This window comes from Ochlerotatus camptorhynchus, unplaced genomic scaffold (assembly GCF_037179485.1).
Source record: "Ochlerotatus camptorhynchus isolate MF236.1 unplaced genomic scaffold, CSIRO-AGI_Acam_v1.1 ptg000588l, whole genome shotgun sequence".
Taxonomy (NCBI): Eukaryota; Metazoa; Arthropoda; class Insecta; order Diptera; family Culicidae; genus Ochlerotatus; species Ochlerotatus camptorhynchus.
The window spans coordinates 117,501-132,500 of record NW_027041068.1 but is presented as its reverse complement, the minus strand read 5'-3'; the positions used below and the strand labels follow the sequence as shown (position 1 = coordinate 132,500).

Genomic DNA, 15,000 nt, shown 5'->3' with positions numbered 1-15,000 from the left:
CCCATGCATGCATGCATGGGTCGGGTTGGCAAATCATCGCGGACTGGCACTGCGCTCAGCACTCTGCAGCACCGTTCGTACACACGGGTCGAGCGAGCGACACCATACGAGCAGCAGCAGGCAACCGAGAGTCACAGAGTCCTCCGAAAACACACACAGGGTAACGTGCTCGTAACTTTCACCCACTGCGCATCCCCTTCCATAGTCGCTACCATAGCAACACCATTAACACCGAATAGGGACTTTTTGGTGAATAAAAAATTCGTTTTGGGACCATGCTTTCGATGTGGCAGAATGCTATCATCGAAGATCTTTTTGTTTATGGAGTTCGTAGGACCACTACCGTGAGCTCGATCGTTGCATTTCAGTGTAGTAGTGATAGGCTTTAGATATAGTACCAATTTTTGTAGAAAAAAAAATCAGCTAGATTGATAGGAGCTAGGGCAGGAGCACATATGTGATTGGCAGGGAATGTGGTTGGAGTTTAAAGGTACTGAAAAATCACCCCTAATGATGATTTTGATTGAAACTGAAAATCGGTTTCGATCGAAATTAGTAATAGAGGTGACTTTTCAGTACATTTAACGAGGGCTTATCACATATGTGCTCCTTTTAGCTTGTTAGTTAGCTACCTCAAAATTTACCATTCACTTATAGTAGCTAGCTAGTTAAAATAGTGGTATCATATTTCCCGGATTTTAATTTCAGATTGGGCCATTGATCAGTTTGACGTTTAAGATAAATCCAAGAAATTAGAACGTAACAACAATAAATTTCAGATGACGACCTTTCGTTTGAGCTTATTGCAAAAACGTCAACCCAATCACGTAAGTTTAACGATAAACCTGGTGCACAATGACAATGCATTAATCTGCGAGTAAATAACCTAGCTCTTACGTGAAGAAATGGAAGGTCGAAACAAATAACTACACCAAGATTGGAGCTTTTCGTAGCTTTAGAGAGTGTCTAGGATAAGAGAGAAGCGGACTGGTTGATTTTACTCAACTGTCAAAGCCAGAACCAATCGAGCAACGCATGTCTTGATTGAAATGGCAGTGTTGCTAGAAACCACCTAGGCATAGGTTGCCAAGGTCGTTGGTTTTGAATATGTTTTTCTCTTATCCCAAAAACCCTCTTTACGTAGCACCTTTGGCTGTTGCGTTGCGCTATATAAGTAAAGAACGTCGTACCTTCGGTAGTCAAGATGCTGTTTAAACGAGTGGTGCGACAGTCAACATTGCTCAGGTGTTACTATTTCTTCGACTCCAACTTGGACACCTGATGCTCAAAAAATGCTTCCGATTCTGACTCCACATCCCTGGTTGTTGGTTATTTAAGTTGTATTTAATTAAAGGCGTCTGTACAATAGTGCATTTCTTAAAATTCCTACGTACAGTATTTGGAAAACAAATCAATAAATATTTCACCAAACATAATAGGTAACCATCATGGCTAACCCTCCTCAATTCAAATCAATTCCGTCCCGTTACATCATTTACCACCGGAATCACGCGAACGGTGCCAAGTTTGTCACGACTGGGATAAAGTCTGTAGTATCAAAATATGTCCAAACAGAATCATAGTGTCTATATGGATAATGCTTATTTATTCCCACGTATACCAGATGATTTAGGCTCTCCAAATCGTACTGCAGTTCAGATGATTTGTTTTACTAGATCAACAAAGACTGGGATAATATCTATAGTATCGAAATATCGATATGGAAAGCCTAGAACATTTGGCATACACGAAAATAGGTTGTCATGAGCCACATAGACACTTTGAATCTGTTTGGACATGTTTCGATACTACAGATATTGAATTAGTCTTGGGTGATCTAGTAGAAAAATAATCTGATCTCCATCTATGGGGCGACCCCGGCGTAGTGGTTAGCATCCATACCTCTCACGCCAAAGTCACGAGTTCAAATCTCACCTCCGGACAAGTCACGAATGACCCAAGAGCGTTAAAGTGACTATAATAATAAAAAAAAACTTCTAACATCTTGTATACGTAGCAAGTCCAGTCCAAGCAAATCAATGCATGCCTACGCATCTACATGTAATTAAACCAGCGAGTGTGGGACACTAGGATACCCTAGGTCAAGGAAATGAACAACACGGCGTTGTATTCCTTCATCGTCTGGAGAGGGATGAAGGTGAACTTTCCATCGAAGCGAGGGACCACTATAGAAGATAAGTTGGAGGAGCATAGAAAAGTGTACAACTTACAGTTCAAGAAGTTTGCATCAGCTTATGAGGTCGGCCAGAAGGTTTTCAAACGGAATTTGCGTCAATCGTCAATCTGGGAGTTTTTTCAGCCAGCGTTATCCGTCCGGGAAAAAAGACTCCACGTCGTTCTTTTGGGTGATTCCTTAAAAAAAAGAAAAGTTTTAGTTTCTGTCTTAAATTGCGCCTAAATCAGAAACAACTTACCGTACTAACACGTGTAGCATTATGGCACGTGTGAAGATGTAGTCCATAGGTCATCAATGTTGTCCAAAGGCTGTGATTCCTTCGTCAGAGAGGATAAATTTTACAGCATCTTATCATCATCGTCATCTCATCAGTCCGGTAGGGTCGTCGTTGATGAAGATGGAATGCTGAAAAAGAGAAAGAGAAAGATATATAATTATTGTTACCGGTAACAGAATTTCAGTCCGGATTGAAAAGGTGCACAAACAAAAGCCAACGACAAGGAAAAGACTAGTGCCTCTAAGTAGGAGAGATGGCACCGTCAGCGTTGACGGCAAATAACTCACGAACACTAGCGGACCGTGAGTACTGTGCTACCTATGCATCCTTCCATCTTGATCTTGGAATGAATACGAATCCATCTTCACATTATAGCCACTAGGAATTCCAGCTTCACCGTTAATTATTGTGTAGATTCCAATCGGTACTCACCAGCAAGCACACTTCACAAGTACCACCTAACTTTGTCACACATTTAAGACCCCAACAATCCTGCACCACTGTCCGTTACAATTTTTTTCAGTTGATGATGCATCGTTTAAAAAATTGACGTTTCAATGAAGAAAAAAACATGCACGTCTACGTTGATCAAAATTTCGATTTTCACGACTTTCACCCACTGCGCATCCCCTTCCATAGTCGCTACCATAGCAACACCATTAACACCGAATAGGGACTTTTTGGTGAATAAAAAATTCGTTTAGGGACCGTGCTTTCGAGCAAACCAATCGATGTGGCAGAATGCTATCATCGAAGATCTTTTTGTTTATGGAGTTCGAAGGACCACTACCGTGAGCTCGATCGTTGCATTTCAGAGTAGTAGTGATAGGCTTTAGATATAGTACCAATTTTTGTAGAAAAAAAAAATCAGCTAGATTGATAGGAGCTAGGGCAGGAGCACATATGTGATTGGCAGGGAATGTGGTTGGAGTTTAAAGGTACTGAAAAATCACCCCTAATGATGATTTTGATTGAAACTGAAAATCGGTTTCGATCGAAATTAGTAATAGAGGTGACTTTTCAGTACATTTAACGAGGGCTTATCACATATGTGCTCCTTTTAGCTTGTTAGTTAGCTACCTCAAAATTTACCATTCACTTATAGTAGCTAGCTAGTTAAAAGAGTGGTATCATATTTCCCGGATTTTAATTTCAGATTGGGCCATTGATCAGTTTGACGTTTAAGATAAATCCAAGAAATTAGAACGTAACAGTTGTAGTTTTCTATTGCTACCTGGTCCCCGGCAAATCGAATTAAAGTAGAAGATTAAGTGAAAAGTTGAGAAGAAAATCCCCCTCTATCGGCGGCTGGTCGGTCAGGGGGGTTTGTTTTTATCGGTGCATCTTTCGTCCACTGTACTGTGACTCGCTTGCCCCTACGGGTTCTTCGCGCGTGTCAGGTTGTAAAACGTTCATTTCGGTGGCATCCGTTTTCATTGACTAAGTTTTCGGTGTTTCGCGTGTGAGGTGTATCGGACTTGTGTGCGTTTAAGCCGGTATCGCACGTTTACTGGGTGATTTCTCTTGCCCATCCGACGGGTGACGACGTTTCTCGGTGGTGTGATCTCCTCTCGCTTCTTACGTGCGACAACGTTCTCGGTGGCTCTCTCGTGTGCGGTGTATCAAACTGTGTGTGCTTTTGCCCGGCATCGCACGCCCATAGTGTGAGTTAGTCGCTCTCGCTCTTGCCCCTGACGTTGTACGAGCGCGTGTGTTTGTGGGTGAGAAGTCCTCTCCCGCCCGTCGTGTAGTAGTGCTTTTACTTTGGCTTTGGTGGTATACTGCGACGGCACTCCTCTACGGGGATTTATCGGAAAAGTAAAAAAGTGAAAAAGTTTTTGACTTTTTAGTAGTGCGCGGATTAAATCGGAAGACTTTCTAGCGAATCGGGAAGTGCTTTTCGCCGATTGTACGTGGCCGTAGGGCGGACCTTCGCACCTGCGTTTCATCGTGTGCGGCGTTGCTGCCGATCGTCGGCGGAAGTTACAAGGTACTCGGTCTCCATCTCCGGCATTTCTGGTAGTTTCATTTCAGGGAACTGGGCTGGGGTCGCCGTAATGGCGATTAACTTGGGTGACCCACCGCCATGGTGGGATCAGCCCGATCCTGGAGGTAGTGGTAGAAATCAACGAGGACCAACGCTACCCGACTACATGGATCCAGAAGGGAACCATGGTGGCATTCGAATTTTACGGATTAAAGGAGCTAGCGGGCAACCGCTGCCAAATTGCCCATTCGTAATTCGGAAATCCATTCAGCAATTCATTAACGGCAGAATCGAGAGCGCTTTTCCGGAGAGCCAGGGGCGTTCCTACGCCCTGAAAGTACGCAGTGCGCAGCAGTACACGAAGCTGCAAGAACTAAAAGTACTCACTGACGGAACCAAGGTGGAAGTTATCCCGCACCCTATTCTTAACTCCACGCGTTTCGTCGTCAGTTGTAGGGACGTGATTCGGAAATCCGAGCAAGAGCTCGTCAAGGACTTGAAGGACCAGGGAATCAAAGAGGTGAGGAGAATAACGAGACGTGAAGGTAGTGGCAGGGTCAACACGGCGACCCTGATCATTACCTGTCACGGCACTTGTACGCCCGAGTACGTGGATTTCGGGTACCTTAGATGTCGAACCCGGCCATACTACCCATCGCCCATGCAGTGTTTCAGCTGCTGGGCTTTCGGTCACACACGGATGAGGTGTAAGGCGGCTAAGCAGACCTGTGGGAAATGTTCCGGCGATCACCCGATCCCTGAAGACAGATCCTGCCCCAACGGCAAATTCTGTGCCCGATGCCAGTCACATGAACACTCGCTCTCCGATCGTTCCTGCCCAAGCTACATTCGCGAAAACGCGATTCAAAAGATCAAGGTTGACCGGGACTTATCCTACCCCGAGGCGCGTCGTATGTACGACCAAAACAACGGTAGTAGAACTTTCGCTGGTGTTGCTTCTGCCAGCATGGAGAGCAAACTAGCGGAAATGAATGAGAAGTTGGAGGAGCTTGCTAACCAAGTCAAGGAGCGTGATAGGACCATCTTGCAACTGCAAGCCGCATTGCAAATGAAAGGCAACTCGACCTTTTCCACCGATCCGACTGCTGTCCCTCTCAACCCAGTTCCAACTGACTTCGCTTTGTTGTTTCAACAACAGATGGAGAACAACAACCACCTGATGCTGGCCATGCAGGAAAGGTTCCAGAAATCCATCAAAGCGCTGATGGTCACCGAAATCGAAACGCAACGAAGACTTCGCAACGTTGAATCCTCGTTGCAGGTAGCTACCGCACCCTCTAGCAGTCCTACAGTTGGCAAGTCCAGTACTGCAATTCCGACAAACTCTCCTACAGCTCTTTCAACCAACACCGCCTCAGCTCCTTCCAGTCCCAGCACCTCGAACAACCCGAACGCCTCCTTGGTGGACGTCAGTAGTGACATCTTCTCCTCGGATGGAGCCAGTGATTCAACGATTACGCCTGACAATAGCCCGACCCCTGCCAAGAAACCGGACACTCCTTTGCTCAACTTCTTCACACCCAAAAACAAAAAGCGCCCCATTTCGGAACTTGACCATTCACGTCGACCCCCTCGCTCTGACCAAGTTCCCAAAATACGGAAGCCGCTCCCGAAGTCTCCTACATCGCCGGCCAAGAAGATCGATTCAAAGGAGAAACGGACGTAGTAGCTACTTCCTCTACTACCTCCAATGCCCACGCCACCTAAGCCATCCACCCGGACTATTCTAACGGACCACGCCAGTACTATACCATGTTCAATCTCCAGCCACCATCATCAACCGTGTCTGCGACTTGCCTCGGGTAGCCGGGGCCCCATTGGACTGGAAGCTACACTCGTACCAGAACCTCTGGACACCCCCCGACGCCCAGACAATCCAGATGAAGAATTCTGTGCCTTGGGTACGCAGGGCACCGTCAGTGCGGACGCTAGGACCCCACCGGAACTGGCGGACACCCTCTGCGACCACAGGACGAAGACTCATGTGAAGAGCCCAGTGATATCCCCCGGTAGCCGGGGCCCCGTTGGTGCGGACGCCCTTCCCACACCGGAACCGACGATATCCCCCCGGCACCGGGAGGGAACTGGAAGAGAGACGCACAAGGGTGGCAACACCCATCCTTCTATGGACGACGAGGGAATGAAGGTACCGCAAAGTATCGGGATGGACAAGGGAAGCTACGCCCATTCCCCGAAGGACCTCGAGGGAACCAAGCCAAGCAATACGACACGCAGTACACTTTTTTCCGTTGCTGGAACATCCATGCCTTGGATGGGCGGAACGCTTCCGCCTGTTCTGGGTGTGGCCCTGTCTCATTCAACAGCATCACCGAGCACCATACCGGAGCCTATCAGCAACCTACGTATTCCGAAAGCAATCTCCTTTTACTCAGCCGTTGGGACATCCCTGCCCGGGGTGGGCGGAACGCCTCCGCTTGCCCCCGGTGGGGCTCTGTCTCATTCGGTCATCGGCCCAAGTCCATCGGCGTCTTCCACTACCACGCCATCAACGCCAAGATCGCCTCGGCCCAACGGAACTCCCCCGCCTGGCTTTTGTGGGCCTCCGTCCGATGATGACCTATCCAACCACACAGCCGAGAACCACCTGAACCTCCTTTCGCCCGTTGGAACATCCCTGCCTCTGGTGGGAGGAATTCCTCCTCCTGCCTCTGGTGGGGCTCCGTCTCATTCGGATTGGAACATTAATGGGTTTCTCCAGCACGATATTGGCCAGCCCGTTAACCCGAGTGGCAGTCAAAACCGTGACAACGCCGAGTCCACCATCCTGTACCCCACGCCTGCACTGCCCAAGCCGGTGAACCTTGTTCTCCAGTGGAATATAAACGGATTCCATGGCCGCCTAGGGGAATTGGAGCTTCTCTGCCAAAGCGATGCCCCCTGGATAATCGCTCTACAAGAGGTCAACAAAGTCACAACCGACCAACTCAATCGCTCGCTGGGAGGGAGATACGATTGGACTTACAAGCGTTGCACCAATTTCAGGCACTCCGTGGCCATCGGGGTGCTTAGGAGCATTCCACACGATGTTCTTGACCTCGAAACTAACCTGCCAATCGTCGGCGTCCGCCCTAAGAACGCCTCTAACTTAGCTATCGGCTGTGCGTACCTGCCCTGCGGACGGATAGCCAATCTGGATGGGGACTTAAGTGCAGTTATTTCCAAGTTTCCGGAACCGCGGCTCTTCGTCGGCGACATCAACGGGCACCATCCGGACTGGGGCAGCCCTCGCCCAGATCCCAGAGGCTGTATCCTGGCGAGCATTTTTGAGAGAGAGGACTTGGTGGTGCTGAACGATGGCGCTCCCACCTTCTTTAATGGACGGCACACCACCGCGATCGACATTGCCACTGCCAGCCGATCTATAGTAGACAAGGCACAGTGGAATATCTGTACCGACCTGCACGGTAGTGACCACTACCCAATCCGCATACAGCTTTTCGTAGGTGCGGTCCCCCCAACGACTCGGAGACCCAGGTGGCGCTTCGAGGAAGCCGACTGGGACGCTTTCAGGGAGAAATCCGACGCTCTCTTTCAGCAACGCGAACCGAACGATATCTCCAGCTTCACGGAAGTACTATACGACGCTGCAACACTATCCATCCCAAGGACTGGTAGCGTACCCGGGCGAAAAGCTCTACGTTGGTGGAACGAGGATACCAAATGTGCGGTAAAAGCACGACGCAAAGCCCTACGCCGGCTTAAGCGCCTAGCCTTAGACGATCCTGGTAGGGAGGAAGCGCTGAAGGTCTACCGAGAACGCCATCTCTCGTGCAGACAGGTGATCCGCGACGCGAAGCGATCCAGCTGGATGGACTTCCTGGATTCAATCGATGAATCCCAATCGTCGAGCGACTTGTGGAATCGCGTCAACGCTCTCAGTGGCAAGCGGCGATCCACTCCACCTACTATCCAAGCTCATGGCAACACGATCTCAGAACCGAAGGACATCGCTGACAATTTAGGGAACTATTTTGCCGGCCTGTCCGCTATCAGTGGATACGACAGCGATTTCGTCCAGCGCGTCAAACCTTCCACAAGCAGCATTCGCGACCTGCGAATTCCATCCGATGTCCCTTCCCTCCAGATCAACGATGCTCTTACCTTCCGGGAGCTTCAGTTCGCCCTCGGCAGCAGTACTGGTAAATCTGCCGGGCCGGACGAGATTGGATACCCGGTGTTAAAAAACCTCTCCCTCGACGGAAAAACGAGGCTACTCGCTCTCTTCAACGACCTATGGCTCACTGACTCGTACCCGGACCTCTGGAAACAAAGCCTGGTAGTGCCCATTCCAAAGATCAACGCGACGAGTGGAGAAGCCTCCTCCTTTAGGCCGATTGCGCTCACTTGCTGCGCGGCAAAAGTGATGGAGAGAATGGTAAATCGTCGACTTAGGCAGTTCCTGGAGTCAAACAGTCTCCTTGACGAACGGCAGCATGCATTCCGACAAGGACACGGCTCCTCCACTTACTTTGCAGCCCTCGGAAATGTACTCAAGGAAGCCCAGGACAACGGTCACCATGCGGAGTTAGTATCCCTTGATATTTCAAAGGCGTTCAACAGGACTTGGACGCCCGGCGTCATCAGGCAGCTCATCGGCTGGGGCCTGAAAGGCCACATCACACATTTTGTACGGAATTTCCTCCTTGATCGTACCTTCCAGGTGACTGTCGGGAACACTCGATCGGATCCTTTCCCCGAGGAAACTGGAGTGCCCCAGGGATCCGTCATAGCGGTAACGCTATTCCTGGTGGCAATGAACGGGGTGTTCAGCCGACTGCCCAAGAACGTGCACGTAATCGTCTATGCCGATGACATACTCATCGTCGTAACGGGACGAACGACTATACGGACCAGGAATATAGCCCAAGCAGCTGTCTCCGCCGTCAGCAGGTGGGCGCTTTCTGTTGGTTTTCAGCTCTCCGCACCAAAGAGTGTACGGTGCCATATCTGCCACTCGGGTCATCTGATTCGGGGACCACCGATCACCATCCAGGACCATCCAATTCCGCTTAAGAAAACAGTCCGCGTTCTGGGGGTAGTTCTGGATCGGACTCTAAGTTTCGACCAACACTTCAGAACGGTGAAAGAAAACTGCCGTAGCCGCATCAACATCGTCAGGACAATCTCCCGTCCGCACCGCTCCAGTAACCGCGAGATCCGCCTTCGTGTCGCCCGGGCTGTTATCGACAGTCGACTTTTCTACGGCCTCGAAATTACCTGCTTAGCCACCGAGAAGCTGAACCGCATCCTCGCTCCGGTATACAATACCTACGTACGCATCGTATCCGGCCTACTACCTTCCACGCCCGCAGACGCCGCTTGTGCAGAAACCGGAGTCCTCCCTTTCCGCTATCGATCTGCTGCAGCCTCTGCCACCAAAGCCGCTGCCCTCGCTGCTAAGACATCCGGGAACGATAGGGTCTTTCTCCTCAACGAGGGGAACAGAGCCCTCCGCACTGCAGCAAACGTAGACCTCCCCCCGGTGGCCAGGGTCCACTGGCATGGAGAGAAAAGTTGGCGATCAAACGTTATCAAAATAGATAAGCGGATTAAGAGAGGATTCCAAGCCGGAGATAACTCTGTAGCGTTGAGGCGCTCTGTTGCAGAACTTCTTAGGTTGGTTTATCCGGGGCACGTTCATCGCTTTACGGACGGATCGCGATCACGGGCCGGAGTGGGACTCGGAGTGGCAGGACCAAACACCGCAACAAGTCAAAGTCTTCCGGAGGAGTGTTCCGTTTTTTCCGCAGAAGCCGCTGCTGTTCTTGACGCAGCCATCACTCCTGCAGATCAACCGATCCTTGTGCTAACGGACTCACACAGCGTCATCCAGGCGCTGGAAGCCGAAGCCCCGAGCCACCCCTGGATACAAGCCATTACACGTTTTGCCCCACCCTCAACCGTTTTTACGTGGATTCCCGGGCACTGCGGTGTTCCTGGAAACGAGGCAGCGGACAGGCTGGCGGGATCTGGTCCATCCGGACCCCGCTTCACCAGGAACGTACCACTCCTAGACGTCAGGCGTTGGATTGCGAATATCATCATGGAAGCCTGGCAGGAGGAATGGTTTCAGTCACGCACCACCCTCCTGAGAAAGATCAAAGAAACCGTACGACCTTGGCAAGACAGCCACAAGTACAAAGACCAGCGGATTATTTCAAGACTCCGGACCGGCCATGCGAGGATTTCCCACAATTTTGGTGGGACACCCTTCCACAAGGTTTGTCCAATCTGCAGCATCCCTGCCTCGGTTGAACACGTGCTGTGTGTCTGCCCAGAGTTTCAGAGGCTACGCGAACAACACCGACTCCCAGAGAGCATCAGGGAGCTACTTGGCAACGACCCCTCGACGTTGACTGCGCTGATTGCATTCTTGAAGGACGCTCACCTATACAACCAAATCTAGCCCTCTCGCCGTGGGCTGCGCTGTCCGTGTTCTTTCACCTTCCTATTTTCCTGCCGTCGGGGTATCTCTGCCGGACTGGGGCACTGTCTCTTACGGTGGAGCTCTACCTTGTTCGCGCATCCATTCCTCACCACAGTCCCGATGTAACTCCCACTTTACATTAAGTTTTTTAAAATGTTGTCTGTCCCTTTTGGTGGGTAATCAGAGCCAGTTGTACGTTATGTAATGATAGACTGAAACGCTTTCTTTCGAGGCAGGCCCTAAGCCTGACCCTCGATTATCAAATGTGATGAACTAGCCTATGGCTAAAAATCACAAAAATAAAGAAAAAAAAAAAAAAAAAAAAAAACGTAACAACAATAAATTTCAGATGACGACCTTTCGTTTGAGCTTATTGCCAAAACGTCAACCCAATCACGTAAGTTTAACGATAAACCTGGTGCACAATGACAATGCATTAATCTGCGAGTAAATAACCTAGCTCTTACGTGAAGAAATGGAAGGTCGAAGGTCACACCTTTGAAACAAATAACTACACCAAGATTGGAGCTTTTCGTAGCTTTAGAGAGTGTCTGGGATAAGAGAGAAGCGGACTGGTTGATTTTACTCAACTGTCAAAGCCAGAACCAATCGAGCAACGCATGTCTTGATTGAAATGGCAGTGTTGCTAGAAACCACCTAGGCATAGGTTGCCAAGGTCGTTGGTTTTGAATATGTTTTTCTCTTATCCCAAAAACCCTCTTTACGTAGCACCTTTGGCTGTTGCGTTGCGCTATATAAGTAAAGAACGTCGTACCTTCGGTAGTCAAGATGCTGTTTAAACGAGTGGTGCGACAGTCAACATTGCTCAGGTGTTACTATTTCTTCGACTCCAACTTGGACACCTGATGCTCAAAAAATGCTTCCGATTCTGACTCCACATCCCTGGTTGTTGGTTATTTAAGTTGTATTTAATTAAAGGCGTCTGTACAATAGTGCATTTCTTAAAATTCCTACGTACAGTATTTGGAAAACAAATCAATAAATATTTCACCAAACATAATAGGTAACCATCATGGCTAACCCTCCTCAATTCAAATCAATTCCGTCCCGTTACATCATTTACCACCGGAATCACGCGAACGGTGCCAAGTTTGTCACGACTGGGATAAAGTCTGTAGTATCAAAATATGTCCAAACAGAATCATAGTGTCTATATGGATAATGCTTATTTATTCCGACGTATACCAGATGATTTAGGCTCTCCAAATCGTACTGCAGTTCAGATGATTTGTTTTACTAGATCAACAAAGACTGGGATAATATCTATAGGATCGAAATATCGATATGGAAAGCCTAGAACTTTTGGCATACACGAAAATAGGTTGTCATGAGCCACATAGACACTTTGAATCTGTTTGGACATGTTTCGATACTACAGATATTGAATTAGTCTTGGGTGATCTAGTAGAAAAATAATCTGATCTCCATCTATGGGGCGACCCCTAGGCGTAGTGGTTAGCATCCATACCTCTCACGCCAAAGTCACGAGTTCAAATCTCACCTCCGGACAAGTCACGAATGACCCAAGAGCGTTGAAGTGACTATAATAATAATAAAAAAAACTTATAACATCTTGTATACGTAGCAAGTCCAGTCCAAGCAAATCAACGCATGCCTACGCATCTACATGTAATTAAACCAGCGAGTGTGGGACACTAGGATACCCTAGGTCAAGGAAATGAACAACACGGCGTTGTATTCCTTCATCGTCTGGAGAGGGATGAAGGTGAACTTTCCATCGAAGCGAGGGACCACTATAGAAGATAAGTTGGAGGAGCATAGAAAAGTGTACAACTTACAGTTCAAGAAGTTTGCATCAGCTTATGAGGTCGGCCAGAAGGGTTTCAAACGGAATTTGCGTCAATCGTCAATCTGGGAGTTTTTTCTGGGAACGTGAGCTGGGTTTAGACCGTCGTGAGACAGGTTAGTTTTACCCTCCTGGTGTGCGATATTGTTGCGCTATCTTAACGGAATTGCTGTGCAGTACGAGAGGAACCACAGCTACGAACCAATGGCTCAATACTAGTTCGACCGGACTTTGGTATAACGCTACGTTCGTTGGATTATGCCTGAACGCCTCTAAGGTCGTAACCAAACCGAGCTGATAGTGTCCCCCATAGGTGGTCGGTGATCATGTGGCAAAAAACCTACAAGACTTGCTAGCGTGATCTCACGTTGGCATCTTATTGCATGCACGCAGACAAAGCCCTTGCGCGCGGCGTCGTACAGCAAGTATCTGGGATACTGGAACGCTGGTGGCGCTGCTCAGCATCAATATATGATTTCGATACCTGAGACCTCCTACAAACGATAGGTTTACAGGCTGGGAGTTGCGAGTTGCAGAGAGGTGTACATTTCGATCCTCTCAGACTACCCTTGCTTGGGGCATGGAGTAGTTCGCCTCCTCGTGGTGTGCCCTGGAAACGTTAATTATCGAACCCAAGGGAGAGATATTGCGGCTAAACGAACTACCGCAGAGAAGCCCTGCACAAACCCTCGTTGTGCAAAGGCAGGAGTGACGCCGGGTTCTTAGTGCTTAGCACAAGCAGCTGGTAAGCGGTCACATCTGTCCTAAGCTACCCTGTTGGACAGTTGGCTGGCTATCACGTCTGCTTGGAACCGAGGCGAACAACGAACAGCGAACAACAAGAGGAGGTTGAGAAGCCCTGCACAAACCCTCGTTGTGCAAAGGCAGGAGTGACGCCGGGTTCTTAGAGTGCTTAGCACACGCAGCTGGTAAGCGGTCACATCTGTCCTGTACGGGCCCTGGACAGTTGGCTGGCTATCACGTCTGCTCTAGAACTCAGGCGAACAACGAACAGCGAGCAACAAGAGGAAGGCCCTGCACAGCTGCTCACTGTGCAGTAGCGAGTGTCATGTCTGACACAACACGTAGTGATGCGCCATAGCGCAATCGGCCCCCTCCCATGACGTAATGCCTTCGGGCGGTTCCGGGGAGGACAAGGGTCTAGAGCACAGGGTAAGGTTTAGTGGGTCGGGAGAGCTACTTCTCCCATCCCCACACCCTGAGTTATCTTCTCAGGTGTCTGGGAGCAGATTCCCCCCTGTATAAAAAAAAAAAAAAAAAAAAAAAAAAAAAAAAAAAAAGACTACCCTTGCTTGGAGGTTGCGCGCCCCCCACGGCCCACGAAGTGTGTTGTGTGCTGGTGGTGGCGGCGGCGCGCGAGTGCGGTGCGGTGGTTATCATCCGGCCACGCGCTCATCATCATCATGGTGGTGAGCGCGCGCGTCCGTCGAGACGTGTGTGTGTGTGTTGTGTATGAGAAGAGAAGTCCCCATCATGGCCTTGGTTATAGGCCTTGGTGTGTGGACTTCTCTTTTCTGCATTAAGTCCCCTGGCGCCTAAAAGTATGCAATCAATAGTCAATAGTCAAACACTCAGGCGAGGCGAGAGAAGTCCCCATCAAGTTTGCCTTGGTTTGGTTTGGGTGGACTTGTCTTTTTTTTTTGTCTTGTAACAATTCCTTTGCACACAAGAAGGTACGTGCGTACACTCACTACATCAAGCAAGTCCACAGGGGGAAGACAGGTACCCAGTCAGTCCGTAGGGTGAGCCATGGTGCAAGACCCGGGGTAGAGTGTACAGTCAGTCAGTCAGTAAGGCTCGTCGGCCAAACTGCTTCCTCTCGCCGGATTGCCGGGGCTACTTTTGAACCAAAAAGTACCTATAGGGAGGGTAGTATGAGCTGAGCTTCGAGTGGAAAAGCCGTACACGACGAATAGAGCTCAAGAGCTTGCTTACTTACCCGGTCGCGGTCGTCGTCGCGCTGAGAGAAAAAGAAAAAGGGAGCAGGAGGAAGAAAGAGAGTGCTGCGTGCGCGATGGGCTAGGTGCCACCACCGAGCTCTCGCGTATCACACTCTCTTTCGGCCACTCTGCCTCTCCTTCCTTCCTTCCTCCGGTGTGTAAGAGGTGTGAGGTTCGACTTGCATGCATGTCATACGGCTACCACGCTATGATGGAAGGATAGCGCCCGTAGCAGGTATTAGGACAGAACACAAAACACCCCCTTCCGGGGCGGGTGTAGA

At 49.3% G+C, this 15,000-nt stretch overlaps 1 long non-coding RNA gene across 1 annotated transcript; it reads right to left on the bottom strand.

Moving 5' to 3' along the window:
* Window positions 1-2,237: 2,237 nt before the first annotated feature.
* LOC135713839 (uncharacterized) lies at window positions 2,238-12,840 on the bottom strand. Its single transcript, XR_010518773.1, has 3 exons — window positions 12,751-12,840; window positions 2,436-2,602; window positions 2,238-2,373 (listed from the first exon to the last, which is right to left on the bottom strand). It is a non-coding gene; the product is annotated as an uncharacterized LOC135713839 (long non-coding RNA).
* Between the last annotated feature and the right edge of the window lie 2,160 nt (window positions 12,841-15,000).